Source organism: Tachypleus tridentatus, chromosome 1, assembly GCF_004210375.1.
Source record: "Tachypleus tridentatus isolate NWPU-2018 chromosome 1, ASM421037v1, whole genome shotgun sequence".
NCBI lineage: Eukaryota > Metazoa > Arthropoda > Merostomata > Xiphosura > Limulidae > Tachypleus > Tachypleus tridentatus.
Genome location: NC_134825.1, coordinates 155,617,373 through 155,638,721, shown reverse-complemented (window position 1 = coordinate 155,638,721; position 21,349 = coordinate 155,617,373). Strand labels below are relative to the sequence as shown.

The 21,349-nt window shown below is 35.5% G+C and overlaps 1 pseudogene across 1 annotated transcript in view; it reads left to right on the top strand.

Moving 5' to 3' along the window:
* Window positions 1–2,110: 2,110 nt before the first annotated feature.
* LOC143228296 (homeobox protein prospero-like) overlaps window positions 2,111–21,349 on the top strand; it is an 86,105-nt pseudogene continuing 66,866 nt past the window's right edge. The window contains exons 1-2 of the transcript XR_013015307.1: window positions 2,111–2,509; window positions 8,181–8,488. The product of XR_013015307.1 is annotated as a homeobox protein prospero-like (transcript). The remainder of the gene's footprint in view (window positions 2,510–8,180; window positions 8,489–21,349) is intronic.

The following is a 21,349-nucleotide window of genomic DNA, read 5'->3' as shown; positions in this document are numbered from 1 at the left end:
GTAAATTTAATATTTCAATTTCATATTTAAAAAAAAAATCATGCTCGACATTTAATGATGAACGTTGAACCACGTGAAGCGTTTCTGTATGAAAGACATTCATCTACTGTTAGAATTTAGTGTGTTTACTTAAAGAAGAATTATTTTCACTTCTTCTTTTTTTACCTTTTGTAATTACTTTACTTCATAAAATTATAGATCTTAATGTCATTAAATATACAAATGTTTGTAAACCAAACATATTTCGTTAAAATATCTTAAACAGTCTTGGACATCTGGCGAGCTCTCCATTTTTCCCAAAATAACCCGGAACTCGGTTACTAAGAGATTCTGATACTAATTGTGTGCCGTGTGTTGTCTGACAATATATGTATGTAAAAGTGACGTTATAAATAGGCCAAGTGAGAAAGACAGGGGGAGGTGGACTCCTCAGTGAAAACTGATTAATCACATCGTAGAATTTCTTTTTTAACTTCAACGCTGCAGTTTAAACCTCGTACTCTGATTTAAAACCTCCTGTTTCTTTTAGTTGATAATAAGAACTCGTAAATCGTTTTGTTTGACGTAAAAAATACTGAAAGCTTTCTATTTTTTCTTTTTTTATATGAATCTTTTAATTTACTTGTGTATTTTTTAATATACCAGAAAATGAAGAAAAAAAAGTAAAGTAAAATAACCTTTAACCTTTTTCAGCAAATTAGATTCAATTTGCTCGGCATGGCCAGGTGGTTAAGGCACTAGACTCGTAATCTGAGGGTCGCAGGTTCAAGTCCCCGTCGCACCAAACATGCTCGCCCTTTCAGCCGTGCAGAAATTATAAAGGTACGGACAATCCCACTATTCGTTGGTAAAAAAAGTAGCCCAAGAGCTGGCGGTGGGTGGTGATTACTAACTGCCTTCCCTCTAGTCTAACAGTGCAAAATTAGGGACGGCTAGCGCAGATAGTCCTCGTGTAGCTTTGCGCGAAATTGAAAACAAAAAACAGGTTCAATTTTTATTCTGAAGGGTTGTTCAGTTGATGTTAAAGTTGATTCTATTATTGCTGTTATCCATCGTCACATATCTTCGTTTCTTCTTCTCGTTTTCTCTCTATTTTGGCCTTTTCAGTTGTTTGTTTCCACGTGGTTGTTTGTCTCTGTGTGTGGTTTTGTTTATGTACTCATCTGTCACTTTTGCAAGTACCTGAATCTGTTTTTATATGAATACTTCCATCTCTTTAACCCAATCTTTCTACCGGTGCTATTCAGCCATGCTAAATACGTTATGATATTATGTAAACAAGCCAATTAAATATTCGTTAAATAATACATTATTATTTGTTATCTTCTGTAATTCATGTGCGAAAACAACATTAAGAACTTATAACCCTGTATTATTTTGGTAACGAGGCGATGACTAGTCTTTAAAATTATATACAAGAAGAAAGTTTTATAAATTTGTATCTATACACATGGCGCCAGATGTGAAGAAACTTGTGATCTTGACAATACCTTTTACACTAGTTACTTTGGACCTGTAAATATATTTGATATTCACTTGTTCCTTTGAAACCACACACACCTATCTGTGCCTCTTCCTCGCCTCTTGGAACTCTGTTTGTTTGTTATTAAGCACAAAGTTAAACAACGGACCATCCGTGATACACCCACCACGGGTACTGAAACTCGATTCTTAATGTTATAGTGCCTCAGACTTGCCGCTGAATCGTCGTGGGGAAAACCACAATGTAAATTCGCTCTTATCTAAGTTATTACACTTTGTTGAGCAATAGTGTCTATTTAAACGTAGTCGGTATGTTGTTCAACGTTATTTATCGGCTATGTATATTGTAATTTCCAATTTAATGCATTTTGTTCAGGTAATAAAACAAAAAAATTCACCAACGTAGTAGGAGTATACATTCAGTTTTTTAAGTAAAAGTTCAAAATTTCAAACACCTTTTTTTGTGTAAAAAGAGACGTAAGCGTGTTTACTTCGTGGATGTGGAGAATCTAAAGATAAGCGCTTTGCTTCAGAACACACAGGCAGTAAGACAAATATGTGCACATACATGCATTTGTAATTTGTTTACTAATGAGTTTCGACAGGTTTTGATTTTTAACGTCATAACTCAGGTATCTCGTCATTCAACCGTTTCTTTAAGTGTTTCCAAGGTGACGCTGAGCCATTTTGCTTTCAGCAGAAGAATTGTTATTGTGTGTATGTTATTTCCAGTGAGCATGTGCAGTCCGACTTCTAATCTCCGGAGAAGAGAACGCGCAATTCGCGTGTGTGCCTTCTGCCAATCGTGTAAACACGCACAGACCAAGCGCTTGACATCACTCCACCTTGAGCAGCCGTCTGAGACAGTCTTTTGTAGCGTTTTCTCGAACTGTTAACTTGTGCATAGAGCGCGTGCCGCGTGGCGCGTGGCACGTACAGCAGATACGATCTTGCTTGAGTGTTATAATAAGTACCTCAAGTCCTAACAACAACAAAAAAATTCTCCACCAGCGAGTTTTAATCTAACGTAAGTTTAATCTTATTCTGGTTATTTAGTTTTAACTTTTGTATTTAAGCATGAAAATATTTTAATATTAAATTCTTTTTGACGATGTTTGTAAAGAAATTGAAAGTTTTAATAAGTTCTTTTAAAATGAGTATAGCATTTGTTTATATCACAATTTGTGTGTAAAATATTTCTGTTTCGTAATATAGAGAAAAACAAACAAATACGAGAATACATTGAAAAACGTATAAAAAGTGACTTGTTAACTATTAAGTTTATTTATTTTCGCATTACAACTTAAACCATCGCAAAACTAAGGTAACCTGATTGATAGAACCAGCGCAAAACAACTTACAACTTTATTTCACTTTGAAAGAACAAATATTCACAAATTTTATGAACTGATAATGTCACAAACACACAGTGCCTGATGTAGTTCAGGTGTTAGCGTGCTTGGATTTGGAATTTGGAGTTCACAACCCATTGCCGCAAAAGCATTGTGCATTGGGTCTATGAGTGCGTTATAAGAGTGGCAGTGAAATAACACTATTCGAACAGATAAGAGTAGCTCAAGAGTTGACAATAGGTGTTGTCTTTCCCTTGGCCTATTGGTTAAAGTTAAGGACCGCTATGCGCGAACAGCTATTTGTACCTTTGTGCGGAATTTTAAAACAAATAGAAGATAAACACACCCACAAGGGTTTTCTCCGTTTTAGAATTTAGAACATTCTGAGTTATTTATTTCTACAACTTGTCACCTTATTATATGTTTCCATTGGTCAAATTTAAAGCGCCTAAAGGATATGTCAGAGATTCGGAATGTGCGTATTATACTGACAAAAACTGAGGTTAAAAATGTAAGTTGGTGTATGTTTAGAAAACTACAATTATAGTTGTATCTAGCTCTTCGATTCATGGTGCATGCTTAATGACCAGGTACTTTTCATCAGAGCAGTAAAATAGTAGATGTAAGTTAAACACGTTGTGCATATAGGGAGGGTAGAATGGACTGTAAGCTTTTGTATGGATTGTTTTAAGATTTTTTTAAGGTAAAGAATATACGCTAAGTGTGTTTTAAATAAATGAACTAAACACTGCAATTGGAAAACTTGCAATAAGATGACATTCAGGTGACGGTTGTCAAACACGCTTGGTTACGAAATATACAACACACCTCATTTATCAGCTGTTTATGTTACCACTCTGGAATATAATACACGCTTAAACGACATTCTTTGAAGTCTGTTATACACCCAATAATTTCGTTACTTTACTCTAGGCTTGCAGTACATCCCCAAACATGAATATCGTAGATAAACAACCATGAAACGTCACCTGATTATTATTTTCTAAATATAACAATTAAACTGTGACAAAATTGGACGAATATCACTTTGAATGCTAATGAAATAATACGATTTAGTATATTGAATAAAACATTGTTTGGCACGCGTTGAGTGGCCCTGAACTTTATATATTCATTTCTAAGCGAAATTACGAGTTTTCATATTTTGTACATATATTTTAGTATGGTTACCTATTTGAACTCTACAATTAGCATGTATACCTCTAATGCGTTCTCGAGAGAATGAATGGTATAAATGTTGATACATAAGGCCAAATATTTAGTTTTCTACAACGGACTGTTTGTTGGAAGTTAAGCCCCAAGCTACAAAATGAGCTATCTGTGCTCTGCCCACAAGGGATATCGAAATCCGGTTTATATCGTCGTGCTTTTTTAGACATACCGTTGTGCGACTTCAAGGCACTACAAAGTATTCAAAACAGCACTTCTCAAGCACGAGAGTTAAATCAATATCATTTAAGCCTTTTTTTTATCTTCGAACCTGTATAAAAACAGACATACCTGCAGAAGAAGGTATCGAGAAAGAACTAGGTTATTTATTGCTGGTGCATTTATCGTGTTTTTATTAACAAAACAAGAGCAGTAAAACATCACTTGTGATAAACGAAACAAAACTTCTTGAAAACTAAATTATGTCTACCTATTTGTTTCCTGTGTTATTTGACCTAGCATAGCTAGGTGGTTAAGGTTCTCGTCGCGTAATGTGAGGGTCGCGGGTTTGAATCCCCGTCGCACCAAACATGCTCGATCTTTAAGCTCTGGGGCGTTATAATGTGACGGTCAATCTCATTATTCGTTGATAAAAGAGTAGCACAAGAGTTGGAGGTGATAACTAGTTACCTTCCCTCTAGTCTTACACTGCTAAATTAAGAAATGCTGGCGCAGATAGCCCTCGCGTGGCTTTGCGCGAAATTCATAAAACAAACCATGTAATTTTTCATTCATATTGTGTGTGTGTGTGTGTGTGTGTGTGTATATATCTGTTGGTTGATCTACCATCAGCTGAGCAATTTATGTTTTTTAGGGCAATTCGTGCGTGCAAGTTATAGAAATGATGCCCTAACTAACTATGGCTATGAGATAGTCTAAAGGTGTCAGAATTTTCGACTCTTATGTTGATTTTCTCTAATATTAATGCGCTACAAAAGCTAAGTTAAAGGACGTGCTAAGCCTAGTAGTTTTGATAAACGAGGTAAACAATCGTAGTTTTGAAGTAGTGTTTGCCAGTTTACCATCTAATGATGATACTTATCTATCTGGTTAGCTAGTGTCTTGGGTCAACAATTGAGTATAAAGTTGAAAACCGTAGTGCTTAGTGCATTTCAACAAATGTAAATCTCTTCTTAAGAAAAATAAAACTTTGTTTTTCAAACATTTTAATATCATGGGTTTGTTTGTAGTTAGCACCATCTGTGCTCTGCCCATCACGCATATCGAAACCCGGTTTTTTAGCAGACATACCGCTTTGTCACCGAAGGGCTAAAATCTTGGGCAATCTTACAATCTCCAAAAGTAAAAGACTAGGATCTCTAACTTCAGTTGGTTCATATCGAAGTGAAGCAGTTGTTTTCATAATACTTGGATGTTCTCTGTTCAAATGGACTTCCATCTGCTTTTATATATTTAAGTGTTTCGTAGGTAATGAATGATTTTTTTTCAAGCTAATTGAAAGCAAAAGATAACATCACAAGATTTTATTTTCAGAAACTTAGCGCGAATTTATTAGCTTATTTCTGGTATTAAAATGAACTTGTTTGTCTGGGTGTTTTGAAAAAGAAATGCAAGGAATATTAAATGTTTTTTTTTGTGTGTGTTTAATGTTGATGGCTTCTTCCGCTACACTTTATAAGTGGGTCACTTCTTCTCCTACGGCACTTTGGTGAGCGTAAGACTGTCTTATTGGCTGCCGATGGCACTAAACTCTCAACTGAACCATCTTTGTGAAAACAGGAAGGAAAGAACCCCCTTAGCACCCCACTCATTCCAACCTAATCTTGACATCAGTGCATGCAAAGACCGTTATACAGACAAACGCTTCATTCTACAGTCGTCCTTCTTCCGTTCGTAGCAGATGTCAGTTTCTTGGCGTTCTTTGTGATTTTATTCCTTACCACCAGGTGGTTCGTCTTGTGGCTAGCTTGCGTCTTTCCGACAGTTTCTCCATCAGCTGCAACTGTTGCCGCCTCCCTTTGTGTTTTCTCCCCAGGCGGGTAAAAGGCTTAGAATATAAGCTTTGGGATAATCGGCCCATGGTATAATAAATGGTGGGGTGGGGGTATAGATATGTTTGGAATTGATGAATTTAGTAATTTCACAATTTCGATTTTTCGTTGTGTGTGTATGTGTTTTTTTCAATTAATCTTTCGGATATATATGTTCCGTATGTTTCAAATAGCAAGATTTACGTCCATGTGCGTGTTTGTGTTTATAGCAGATCCACATCGTGCAATCTGCTGTGTCTACCGAGGGAAATCGAACCATTGATTTTAGCCTTGTAAGTCCGAAGACTTACCGCTGTCTCAGAGGGGGACTTGTATGTTCATACGTTGGTATTTGGCATTTCCAACCTTATGTCACACGAGTTAGACGGTCTGGTCATAAACTCCAAAGTTCAGGCATAATCTGTCCTCAATTCGTAACATCTGAGTTGTGGAAAGACCACCAGCCAGTAGGACCCATCACTATGAAAATAATATCAACCGAATGGAAGCAGTACTGACATTTTAACAACGTCCATACAGCCGGTTATCAGGTTGTTCAAGGAAAGCAAAAACAGTGCATTAAAATTTAGCTTCGTTTCATTTAATTACTGTTTTAAAAACTACAATACTTCGTTATTTTGGGAGATAAATAATTATAAAAGAATTGCATAACTCGATTTTGTTGTTGAGTACGTAATATTTCTTTTATAGAAGCTTTAACCATTCCAGTCTCAGTGGTGGGACACTGTTCAGTTAGAAAAGGGTTCTTGTTAAATTTGAAGCAAATAATAGTTTACACATGTTATACTTTGTTCCTAGCACATTAAACTTGTACTCGGTTCATAGACGACAGAGACTGGTAATAATGAGAAGGAATCAATGGGTAACTGAGGTCATTTTTAATTTTGTATTAGTAGAAGAAATTTAAACGACGAAACAGTATAAATCTCAAATAACATGGTCAAAATTTAAAAGTTAAAATTACACGTGGGTTTATTACGTTGCATTTTTAGACACCTTTTGTTAAACTATCTGTGCATCAAATTTCACGTGAGCCCATGACTTTGTTGAAACAGGGTCTGTAATAACTTGTGAGTCACAGTTTTTAAACACAAATGGTGTCATTATTACTTTTATCTTACTGATTACTGATGTACACGTTAATACAATAGAAAATTAATCATTTCCTTCTTTCTTTTTTTTGTGGGTCTATTTTCTACACTGAGAATTGTGACAACAATAAAACTACTGAATCTGATGCAATATGGTGACTCCAACGGTATGGGATCATATAAAAACAAAATGGTGATTTCAGGGTTAACGAAAATCGTTGTTCGACAAAAAAACATCTTTGAAATTCCTTTACACGCGATAATGGGGCATTTGATTATTATAATTTTTCATTATATTTTCTTATTAAACATAACTGTAGCCATTAATGGTATCTTCTACACATGTTTCGTCCGTTGATCATCTCATGAAATGTAAATATAATTTCCCTAGGGAACCGATGTTACCTTAAATACAGGATATCCTTAGGAATCGGTAACATCGGGGGAAACGATATGACAGGGTATCTTGTAAAATATAAATATCTACCCTGTGACTATCTATATAACACCTTTTATTAATTGGGATTTGATTGCTGCTGTGGGCCCATTGCTGATCGCCCACCGTGCTAAAACAAATCGTTACTTAAGATCAGATAAATATCTGGAATAAGTGTAAAGAGGTTTCAGGTATGAATTTAGTTGAGATGAAGGATATTAAAATACTCATATTTATGTCTCTTCTTTCACTCCTTTTAGACTAGTGAAATATTAAGTTTGTTGAGAATAGGTTTTCCAGTTGAATAACAAAGCTAGCTTGAGTTATGACACATGAATCCTTCATACCACGTTATTTATTTAAATCGCCAACCTTGTTAAATTGACGAGACACGAAGTGATTCGTGGCTGCTTTTCCCAGTTAGTTTTCGTATAGAAATTGGAAAGTTTGATTTAAGTTGTACGTTTTCACATTTCACACTTTTTTATTGTACTTGTTCCTATTTTTATTTATTTCGTCATATAACTAAACGTTCTGTCTTATAGCTCACTTGTCTATATCTTTTTTTTTTCTTTAGGTATAATCACTGGCAACCATCTAAATCATTAATTATTGGTACATGGAAATTTCTTTAAAAAGTTGAAACTGTACCATTTACAGCCGGAAAGTAACGCTGTTGTAGTCATTAGAGCAGCTGAAATCTACCACCAGTTTCATGAACCCGAGAAACGAAAGAACGAACATAAATTGGTGATCAACAGAGACTTGAAGTTTGTCCACGCTTTACCTGACCGACACATTTAAATTATTTCGTCTTCGTCCACAAGTTACTCCTTTCCAAAGAAGTACGAGTAACGGAAGACTTACTATAGGAAATACATTGAGGTAAGTTCTGTACATATAATGTGATTGGTTTGTTCACCATTATTTCAAACTATGGCTTCAGGGTTTAACAGGTAAGAATCTCTTCCCTTCCCGAATCTTAGATGTGGATGTGTTTGATTAATTAATGAATTTATCATTTTCTGAAACAAGTTTTTACATGGAAATATGATCTCAAACCTCAACTGCCCGTTCGTTACCTGTTTACAATGATTATGTTTTGATAAATGTCAAATAAACAATCATACGTAAATACTCGCGTACATTTGTAACTATATTTAAAAAAAAAAAACATCTTGATTTTATTTATATCTAGATGTGCTATTCCTTATTTTCTGTTGCTAACAATAAGTTTCATTTAATGAACACAGTTTGGAAGTGTGAACTGTTGCTTGATATGAGGGTTTCATAGGGCAATGTTAAATTTGTAAGTTTGTAGTATACACGCAATGCACTTTAACTTAATTAGTAAGCCAGAAATATAGCTTATCCAGCTAATATCCATGCTACAGATACGTCACATATCTGAATACATCTTAATCTATATCAGGATGTGCATTAAATGTGTTTGTCGGGTTCTTTTGTTCTTCGTGTTAATGGATAAGTGGATTAATCGACGTTTTATTTCGTGGTGAAGAATAATGAGCACCTGTATTTTCCACAAAAATCACATTTCTGTCTTCACGTTGCTGAGATGGCATTACGCGAGATTAGATGTTAGTCCGTTCGACGTATTTCTGTCCGATGTTTTGTCACACAAAATATACCTCAAAGTAATAAGACTAAAATAAGAACAGTCCCGCACTGGTACAGTGGTAAGTCTACGGATTTATAACAGTAAAACCATGGGCTCGATTTCCCTCTGTGGACTCAGCAGATATAGCCCAATGTGGCTTTGCTATAAGAAAATACACACAAAATCAGAACAACAGAGTGAGAAGAGTTTGTTTGTGTTTTTGAATTTCGCACAAAGCTACTCGATGGCTATCTGCGCTAGCCGTTCCTAATTTAGCAGTGTAAGACTAGAGGGAAGGCAGCTCGTCATCACCACCCACCGCCAACTCTTAGGCTACTCTTTTACCAATGAAAAGTGGGATTGACCGTCACATTATAACGCCCCACAGCTAAAAGAGCGAGCATGTTTGGCGCGACGGGGATTCGAACCCGCGACCCTCGGATTACGAGTCGAACGCCTTAACACGCTTGGCCATGCCGGGCCCGAGTGAGAAGAGACATTGCAAAATAATAGAATAAATTGTAAAATAAATAAATAGAAAAAAATATATTTGGAGCAAACATTTTAACAAAATAATCCTGTTGCTTGGTGTTTCGGCTGTGCAAACTTTGCTCGTGGACGGTCACCAACACCGCTGTAACACAATTAATTCAGTGAGCATGAATTGAAAAACACGTCACAAAATGAATGCACGATTTTCATAACAGACATTCACCCGGAGAAGGGATCTTTGCTCAATACCTCATTCAGGACAAAATGTGTGTATATTATTGATCTGAATTCAATTACTTACAGGCATATAATATTCATAGTTAATATTACACCAGAATATATAAAACCTTTTTTCCGACATTTTGATGAATAATTATTTCTTTGTTTTGGAATTTTCACACAGATCTACACAAGGGCTGTATATATAGGCTAATGGGCTTTTGGGCTGAAGAAAAAATTGTAAGACTGTGTTTTTTTTTAGTTTTTCTTATTCTATGGAGTTCATAGTGAAACAGCGGTAGATGTACGAACTTACAACGCTACAATCCAGAGTTCGATTCACCCCACCCCGGTGGACACGGCAAAGAGCCCAAAGTTATTTTGCTTTAAAACAAAGAATAAACTTACTTTTACTATGGCAGAATTAAAAATTTAACAGCTAGTTGGCAAACATTGTATGAAAACCTGATCCATACGTTACTTATTGCATTCCAGGGAAGAAAGAACCTCCAAGATGGCAAACTTATCTACAGCTCTGAGACTTCCATAGTTTTGAACTGTAAGACCAGAGAGAAGGTAGCTAGTCAATGATATCCACCGCCAACTCTTGGGCTACTCAGTTACGAAACATTTCACCTTCCGTAGCCATGGTACTTATGTTAGATGTAAATACTTCTACGATAAAAACAAAAGCTGTTTCTAGCGACTGGTTGTTTTTGTTGTTAATGTTCTCTGATTTATTATTATTATCAGTAATGGACGTTTCAGCTAACTAGTCTGATCTTCATCATTCAAAGTTTCGGTCGATGGATAGATTCTATTTTTTTCCAGTTTTGATGAAAACTTTATTTACTCTTAATAAATTCTCCTGAAACGATTGTCACTAATCGTAGTTTTTTTAGTGAGCACTGTTTATTGGTTAAACGTTAGAACATGGAAGAACATTTTCCTGCTTTGACGTCGTATTTAGTGAACTTTGTTTTCGATATCTGTTTTCATCCAAATGAACTACCTCATGATTACTTCGCAGTCTAAAACTGTGGCATGACATGTCTTATGACTGCTATCGTTGTGATTCGAGTTGCTTCGATCCTGACGTCATGGTTTAATTTTATATTGTATTGTTTATTTGTTGAATTTCGTGCAAGGGCTATCTGCGTTAACCGTCCCTAATTTAGAAGTTATAGACAAAAAGGAAGTCAAAGCAGCTAGTCAACACGACCGACTGCCAAGTTTCTGGCTACTGTAATCGAATAGTGGAATTCGCCGTTACATTATAACTCCCCGACGGCTAAAATGACGAGCATAACGGTGATGGGATTCGAACTCGCGCTTTCAGATTGCAAGTCGATCACTTTAACCATCAGACCATATCAGGCCTTTGTTTATTAGATTTTAAGATAAAGTTCGGCACGTTAACAATGCATCATAAAAACAATACACTAACGCAAGAAACAACAATAGAACTTAATACTCTGAAACGTGATATAACGATATGTGTTTCATTGTCTTCCACAAGATTTCTCCAAGGCTGAAAACACGCTGCACTTTGTAACATATTGTAGTAAATATCTTCGGTACATCTTCGCGTGCCTCTTATTTTGTTCTGAAATATTTTGTGATCTGTTTGTTCAATGAATATCTTATTAGTACTATTTTAATTAATGGAATATCATTAGATAGAATCCTTTAAGTTGTAAGTCCTTTAACTCACAACGCTAAACAACCCAGGATTTGTTTCTACAATGGGCAGGATGCAGATAACGCATTATGTGGTTTGTTACAAAACAAAACACAAACAATTCTTAGGCAACTTTCACTCGAACCAGTAGATTTGCGTGAAGTATTTATAGTGTACTTTTGTCTGTATGTTTCTAAAATAACTTCATTACAAACATTATAATATAAACAAGTTATCAGGTGAAGATCTTTTTTTTTGAGCTTTTGTTACTCTATGGCGTCCTTTGATGGGACAGTGGTAGGTTAACGAACTTAGAGTGCTAAAATCCGGGGTTCGATTCCTCACAGTGGCTACAGCAGGTAGCTCGAAGTGGCTTTGATTTAGAACAAACACACTTGCTTACACTGTTTGTAAATTAGTTTAGTGGACAGCAACTGTCTATTTTAAAAATACACGTGTGCAGGACGAAGTTTTGAAAGTTATACCACGGACTTGTTTTTCAGCGTAAAGTTACACAGTAGATTATCTGCTCTCTATCAACCGCGAGAAATCGAATCCCGTATTTCGTAAGTATGTAAGTTTACTGCGTCGAACCGAGAGTAACAAATATTAAGTTTTAAAGTTACCTCTATAGCTGGAAACCAGAGTGTGAGAAATAGTGTTTATGTTTTTGTTAATTTATCTTGTTTATCGCGTGGTAAAGAGCTGTTGAAGTTTCCCACCATTTTCTGGTTTCTCAGTTGAAATCTTGAGCTCTACAGTAATTACTCCAGTAAACTGATTAAGAATAAGCGAATAGCATTTATTGGATGTCAGTTTTAAAATCTGGTTGAACGTGAATGGTAACAAACATGAAATATTTAAAATCTGGTTGAACGTGAATGGTAACAAACATGAAATATTTAAAATCTGGTTGAACGTGAATGGTAACAAACATGAAATATTTAAAATCTGATTGAACGTGAATTATAACAAACATTAAATATTTAAAATCTGGTTGAACGTGAATGGTAACAAACATGAAATATTTAGATATTTAGTATTTCATGAAATTACCACCAAGTAAGAGGGTGGGGATGGGGCGTGGTCAGTTTGATCAGTTACTCTTCCTGTCTCATACAAATTCAGCTGTGCAATTATAAAGGAAGATAAAAACAACTTAAAGTTGGTCCTATACATTAACAGTTTTTTTTCTTTATTTTACTGTTTTTTAACTTTGGTACTTTCAATATTTTCAAATAAAACGCATTTTTTAGCTGTTCCAGTAACTTTGCTTGTATTTTTGTTTTTCTTTAAAGAAGGCCCGTCATGGCCAGGTGTTCGATTCGTAATCCGACGGTCGCGGGTTCGAATCCCCGTCGCACCAAACATGTTTGCCCTTTCAGCCGTGGGGGCGTTATAATGTGACGGTAAATCCCACTATTCGTTGGTAAAAGAGTAGACCAAGAGTTGGCTGTGGGTGGTGATGACAAGTTATCTTCCTCATAGTCTTACACTGCTAAATTGAAGACGGCTAGCGTAGATAGCCCTCATGTAGCTTTGCGCGAAATTCAAAAAGCAAATAATCTCTCTAAAGAAGGGTTGGAAAACAGCTAGGTAAATTCTGGTAGAGGTTGGAACTAACTGTGTATTGTATCACCTTATATTTACTGTACAAACCAATTTCGTTTCTATCAGATTATCTTCTTTTAATTTTTGCTATAAGTTTTCTAGAAACACAATACTTTTGCTCATACGAATATTCTGATGAAACTCATGCTAATTTTAAATTGTATGGGTATCTGTTGTAAAGTAATATATGTAATCGAGCTAATGCTCTAATCCCAAGGCAGAGAAGGAAATTGTAACAGTTTTGGTTTTAATAAAGAAACGCTGGCTTCACAAGCTTTCTCTCATTTCTTTTTTTTTTTTTAGGAAATTCTGAAAGTAATCAACAATTTAAATCTGTTGATTGTCTTAACTGCACTTTTGTCCTTGCTGAGGCGCAGTTATAGTTCGTAAGGTTAAAGTGTCTCTAATGAATACTTACTCCATTATTCCTGAGAAAAGAAGTGTTCTAAATGTATACGTTCTGTGAAATACCAAACTTTGAATTAAAGAATTCTCACTCGTTGAACGACGCCGGTTAAAGTATTTTTTGTTGTTTTACTGAGAAAGTTACCTAAGTTTTAACAAATTCGAAATGAATCTTCATATAAAAGATGTGTTTTAAAAGCCTTGATGTTAATTGCTCACGAAGCTCAATTAATTCAGAGCGTTATAGTAACTTTTCCAAACACTTTTAAAACGAATATGGCCACTATATCTTTTGTGATCATTCTTATTGTCAGATTACCATTAAAAATATATTACAAAATTGATCGAAAGGATTCAGGCAGCCTTATCAATCAATGCCTCTTTAGAAGTGAATAGTAGTTTTTTTCCAATTTTGCCTGTTGAGTAGTTTCATATTTTTCATTCATTGTTCATTACGAAATCATGTGCTACATTAAATTATGTTTGCTACTTTAATTTTTTGCGGAGATCGACTCACCTCCCACAAAACAGATAGCTCGTTGTGAGGCTCTAAACTTAACAACAAAGTGTGGTCACCCCTCTACAAAACATAGTCCATTGTATAGCTTTGTGTTTAACAACAAATAAAGTTTCTCAAACCCCTCCCAACAGCAAAACAGAGAGCACATTGTGTAGATTTGTGCTTGGGAACAAAGAAATAAAATTGGTCGACTCCCCCCAACACACACACAACAGGTAATTTGTTGTGTAACTTTGTGCTTCACAATATCATGTATTATTATTGTTGCCACAAAAATGACACTTTTGTGTTACAAATATTTTTTCCTATGCCTACACTACGAGTAATAAAAGATGTCTTAGATTCTAGAAGAACCTGCTACCATTTGTACTGACCAAGATATTTTGTGACCACATTACTAATAATCTATCATGAAAACTTGTTACTTTCCAACTTTCTTGCGCTTTGGCTTCAACTGTTATCGTTTCTGAACACTTTTTCTAGGCCTAATTTCAACTTGCCAAATTGCAAACTGTAGATCCAACGTTTGAAACATAGTGCTGCTAAATATGATCCTCACTTATGGTGTAGGCGCGCTATAAAATTGAAAATCAACCCCATTTTATTATTCGAAGAGCCAGACAAAGGCCAAGCAGCAGCGGGTGCTAATAACTATCTGGCTGTTTAGTTTGTTTGTTTTTGAATTTCGCGCAAAGCTACATGAAAGCTATCTGCGTTAGCCGTTCCTAATTTAGCAGTGTAAGACTAGAGGGAAGGCAGCTGGTCATCACCACCCATCGCCAATGCTTGGGTTACTCTTTCATCAACGAATAATGGGATTGAGCGTAACATTATAACGCTCTTACGGCTGAAAGTGCAAGTATGTTTGTGATGAGGATTCGAACCCGTGACCCTCAGATTACGAGTCAAACGTCCTTAACTATCCCAATGTTTAGGCTGAATGCACATTAGGTGCCGTTAAAATATTAACAGTGAGACTATTTTCAGTCTGTGGAAGACTGAATCGAAAAAAAAATTATAAAAGGAGACTGAAATTCGAAAAGAGTTGTTAAATATTTCATACTATATTAATTAATATTCTTTAACCTGTTCTTTTGAAAGATATAGCGCCCCAGTGACAGTTTTTTTTACTGTTACATTTATTGATAAATTATATTCAGCTGACACTTTGATTAGATTACTAGTATGCTGACTGTAGCGTATATGCTGCGTTCGTGATACTAAGAAAACGTATAAGGTCAAAAGTTAGATAAATCAAAAAACAAATGACCCGACCGCTCTCTGAAATTCGACTTTTCTTTTTCTCAGCAACAATTCTGAATTAGTTGAAAGATCTCAGTTTACGTGCCCCCGATGAAAGAAAGTCTACCTTTAAAAAGGGTTAATGCAAGTATATACTAGTATCAACAAGACCACGTTGTAGCTATGGCGAACAAATAGTTCGCGACTAGTTTTTAACTTAGAGAAAATCCGCAATAGATGTAGCACTTGAAATTCTTTTAGGCAGTATTAGAGCAACTTAATCTATGAAACTTTTTTTTATTATTCCTTTTTATTAGCTACATTTTCGTAAGCCAGCAATACCAAACGTGGATCGCGCGTTTACCCGATAAGATTTTATTACTTATCAGAATCATTAATAGCCGGTCCCAATTGAAATTCTTTTAGTCAGGATTAGAGTAAATTAATCTATGACACCTCGTGCGTGATCAAATGATCAATCGAAAGAGTTTGACATACTGAGTCCAAAACTGTAGTTAAACCTCAGACCAGTCAAGAGTTGGCAGAGCTTGTACTCGAAAAAGTTAAAACCATTCTGTGCCGCGTCAAAAAAATGTCCTTTCTTTTTCCTACAGAATATCTGAAGAGCAAATTAAGACAGGATTTTTTTTTTTTGTTAACATGCTTCCAGGTTTGGAGGCATGAAAGTGAGTAAGAGCGCGTGTCTTTACGGGGTTTGCCCAAATTCCATTTTACCCTTGACACTCATTAAGATAAAAAATGTATGTGCCCAAAGTAAATAATCATGTTATTTGCCTTTAGGACATTAAAATATTTCGTCTTGGTTATTTCATTAAAATAAACACTTGTGGAATGATTCGTACCTGTTTCTCTGTTATACGATTATGAGTCGTTGCGCTTATCAACAAGTTACTGTTCTCTGAAGCCCGCTAACGTTTCAAGAGTGGGATTGTTGTGACTGTTATTTTATACGTGAGGATGGAGGAGGAGAACAGTATGTGAGCAGGTGTTTTCCTATTGCTCTTGTTACGAGCACATGTTATGTGATCAAGTGCTTAAAATATTGTAGAAAAATTGCTAAAGGCCTTATTCCTATTTTTCTAAAACCTCACGTTTTTTAGCTCGCGCATAACAGCTCATAGAATGAATGAGTCTGATTTTTTTTTAAACTCAAAGCTCCATCATTTCTTGACCGAAGTGAGATCTGATTACAGTTTTAGACTCAGGAAATCAAATCCTTTCCATTGATGTATTTGGCCACGCTCAAAGTCTCGTACATAAATTTACTTTAATCCTGCCTAAAATATTTTTAAGTGCCGCGGCTGTTGAGGATTCCCTCTTGTTTAAATATGTTCTGACAAAACAACCTGACGTGTTGTAAATAAACTAAAACGATGTATTCTGTAAATAGTATCAGTAACTTCAACAACAGTCCTCGGTGATTCAGCGACAAATTTATAGGTTTAAGCCGCGCCAAATAGGGTTTCGATACCTGCTGTGACCAGAATGCTGAAAGCTCATCGTGTGGCGTTTCGTTTAACAACAAACAAAATTTAAATATCTTCTGTAGAAGTGACAATAAAGTTTACTAACAAAGATTATAATGTTGATTCAAAAAGTTAAGATCAGTAAATTTGCAATCTAAATATCAATCAAAGAAATATCCGAGATAAACGATCAAATCGCTCTGTAAACAGAAATAATTCAATTAGATTTCTTAAATTTTTATGCCAATAAAGGTCGGTAAACTTAAGAATTTAAGTGCCCCAGAAAAGTGTAATAAACTCAATAGTTTAGATATATTATTAATAGAAATTGGTTATTTTAATAATTAAAATGTTCTAGAGATATGGTAATCCAAAAGATGGCTCTACCTTCTTGATCATGGAAGAGACGAAACATCAGCAACGTTTGCCATAAGATAAATGGTTCATCGTTAGCTGTTCATAGTAAAACTACCGTATAAGAATAGTTCGTAAATTCAGCATTTTAAATGATCTACTGAGGACAATATGTTTTTTCCCCCGATATCTTCTAAATGCGACAAGTGAAAAAGTCTAGCGAACAGTTCTTGCTGTTTTTAAATTTCGCGCAAATCTACTCGAAGGCTATCTGCGCTAGCCGTCCCTAATTTAGGAGGGAAGGTAGCTAGTCATCACCACCCACCGCCAACTTTTGGGCTACTCTTTTACCAACGAATAGTAGGATTGACTGTAACATTATAATGCCCCCACCGCTGAAAGGGCGAACATGTTTAGCGCGACGGGGATTCGAACCCACGACCCTCGGATTACGAGTCAAACGCCTTAACACAATTGGCTATGCCGGGTCACCAGCGAACAGAGTTAACTGTTTTGTTAATATGTACACTCGTTTATAAAATCGTGATGTGTTTGAAGACGGAACATCTATTGCACTAAACAAAAAACAAAAACATATTTTAAAAAGGTTTAAGTTAGACTTGTAGCCAAGTCTCGTTAGCACGACTATAAATTGCATAAAATTAGACAAGTAAAAGTTTACCTGAAGATTCGACGTTTACTATGTAAGTATTTAGGAATAAAATAGCAAACTAATGTGTTTAAGAAATCCACAGATAATATACATTTATTTTGTAGTTTATGATAAGCACGAGTAACATTCATAAATAACTTGCAACACATTGACACTATTAAGACAAAAATATTTGTTTTTACAAGTTTTTTAAGCTAATGTTTAATTGTCATGAACAGTAGTGATAAAAAGAACGTATAAAAATAATTCAGCAAGTTTCTGAAGAAGTGTGCCTAATATACTAGGATCTGTCTGGAAAGGCTTCAGAATACAAGTCAAACGTCATCTACTCTTACTTCTGCATACAGTTGCAGTCCACTCGACTCGTAATTCGAGGGTTCGAATCCCTGTCGCACCAAACATGCTCGCCCTTTCAGCCGTGGACGCGTTATAATGTTACGGTCAATTCCACTATTCGTTGGTAAAAGAGTACCCCAAGAGTTGGCGGTGGGTAGTGATGACTACCTGCCTTCCCTCTAGTCTTACACCGCTAAATTAGGGACGGCGAGCGCAGATAGCCCTCGTGTAGCTTAGCTCGAAATTCAAAACAAACCAAACCAGTTGCAGTCCTCTAAAGTTCTCAAATCTACTCTGCCTAAAGTTCCAACGACGTAACGTACTAAATGTACATTTACCTACATGTAAATATGGTGAACATAATGTCCAAGTTTAACATTTGATATCACTACTTCATTATTCTTTGTTGTTTGATTTAGGTTTTAAATCGTTTCCTTTCTTACGTTCTCATGTTAACGTCTGTGAATATTTCATTATGAAAAATAAGCTGATTTAAAAAAAGTAAAATTTATCAAATTTTACTTAATTACACTCATCATACTTTTTATATTTGACAGAAATATAGAACATGGATTTTTTTTCTATCACGTCATGTTTCAAAGTCAAAGTTAAAACAGACCAATGATAGGATTTTATGATTGACAGTTTCTCCGATATACAAAACAGACTGGTAAAACTAATAATAAATAAAGTAAAGGAAATCAGCAAAAGTATGTGAATTTTTACATCTTTTATTGGTTGAGCGTAGCGTAGTGATTATAGTATCAGAATGGATCCGAAGGTCCACTGTTTACATCCCGTCGCAACGAAATCACGCTCTGCACTTTTGAGCCGTGGAACGCTATAATCGCAGGTCAGTGTTTTGTATATTTTCGCAAACATTCGAAACAACAACAAAAAAAATCCTATATTGTGGCCCCGGTATATAGCTCGGTTGTAAAGGCTTACAGCACTAAAATTGAGGGTTCGAACCCTTCGACCTGCTCGTATAACACAGGTAGTCCACTGTTACGCTTAAAAGCCCAACTGTTTTGATAAAATGTCATGTCGTACTTACGTATTTATAACTTTTGTTATTTAATTAATCAATGCTAACCTAACTTTTTTATAACAGTGGGTAAAAGATTAAAATATCTAAGCTCGTAAAATAATTCATGATTTAGTTTTAATAATCTGGATTGAAATTATAATTAAAGCAGTAGTATAAGGATAGCTATAATTAACTGTCAGCTGAATAAGTTTTGTTTTTTTTTCAGAATGAAACATCTTTCATGAACAAAAAGTTCAAAAATAATACGAAAAGTTAGTCGCTCTATAGTGAGTTTAAATGCTGTAAGGAACATGAGTCACTGGTTTTAAACTACGGATAAAACAAAGTATATACACTTGTTATATGTGCGTATCTTTAACATTTTAAATAACTGTACATATGTGTATAAGCTGGGCGGTTCTCACGCGGTGGCAGCGACTCTTAGGGTAAGTTGAGAAAGTTGACTTGCTTTGTCAAAGCAAGTGGCTTCACGTGCTGTTCGTGTATGACTGGCAGTCTCCGTAAACGTGGAGAGAATTTTAATCCACTGAATAACCCTCCTAATTATTTATGAAGCGCTAATAAATATTCCCATACTCTCTAGGAGGTCGAGCTTGCGTGTCGAGAATCGGTCTCCAAATGAGATCGTCAGTTATTTGTTTATGTATGCATTAACTGTGTTTACGGTATACTTGAAATAGGTTGCTATTAATGCTACGCTGAGATGGTCACATAGACCTACGAACTTATCATAAACTTTTTTATTTTGGAAAGATACACGTGTAGATATATTGTATAGGATTGAGGAGTGTTTGCTGTATTATACACGAGTTTTGTATCATCTGACCGGGCGTGGCATATTGGTTGGTGTGACGAAATATGAGTACCAGGGTCCACGGTTCACGTCTCGTTACTACAAGACAAAAATGGATCTCTGCATTTTCTGTTGTTGTTTGTGGATACATTATAAAAATGTGATTTGGTTGTTGTTAACTCAAAGCTATACAACAGGCTGTCGATGATTTGCCCACGATGGGTATCAAAGCCCGAATGTTAGGGTCGTAAGCCTGCAGGCTTACCGATGAGCCGCTGGGAGGGTATTATAAAAGTTACAACCAAATATTTCTATTAAATTAGGGACGGCTAGGGCAGATAGACCTCGAGTAGCTTTGAGCGAAATTAGAAAAGAAAACAAAACAAAACTATGAAATTAACCCCCTAGTGGCACAGTAGCATTTTTGCGGAACTTAACAACGCTAGAAACCAGGTTTCGATACTCGTGGTGGGCAGAGCACAGATAGCCTATTGTGTAGCTATGTGCTTACTTCCAAACAAACTCCTATCAAGTAACGTGCTTGTGACCGCTGCATAATCAAATGTGAGTTAAAATCAGCTATTGGTATATTTAATAATCAAAACCCATAAAATCTCATTTGTGCTTAAAGTTCCCCCTTGTGTTAACTTTATCAAGTCGTTTCGACGAAGAAGAACGAAGTTCATCTACTCTATAAAAATTGGACCATTCGGTAAGCCTGTGTTAACTATACTCCAGCCCCGAAACACCGACAGAAAGATATTTACGACATTGCTTTCATACGAAATTCTTAACGATCACGTGGATAGAGAAATTGTTTAGGAAACTCAAAACGTAAAATTTTAGCACTTTATTTTTATTTAATATGTATAAAATTTCAACGCATGATAAGTTTGCTACTATTGATGACAAAATTTATATTTTAAATTTGATGGTATCTACGAGCACTCGTGTCATGTTAGTACAACAGCAGCGCCTCTACCGGTGAATTAACCTTACACATGATTACAGTGAGCTTATTCGATATGACACAATTTGTATAAACCAGACAAGTGTTTGAGGCTTATTATATAGAAATGGAGATAACTGTGCTTTTGGAAATGAAAAATCTATTATTATTATTATGTATTTATAAAACATAAATGTTCTAAATGAATAAGTAACTCAAGTTACTCTGTTAACGCACCAAAGCTACATGAAAAACACTGATACAAAATCTAAAGACCTGAAACTTCTCGATCAGGAATAAAAAGAGACCAACCTT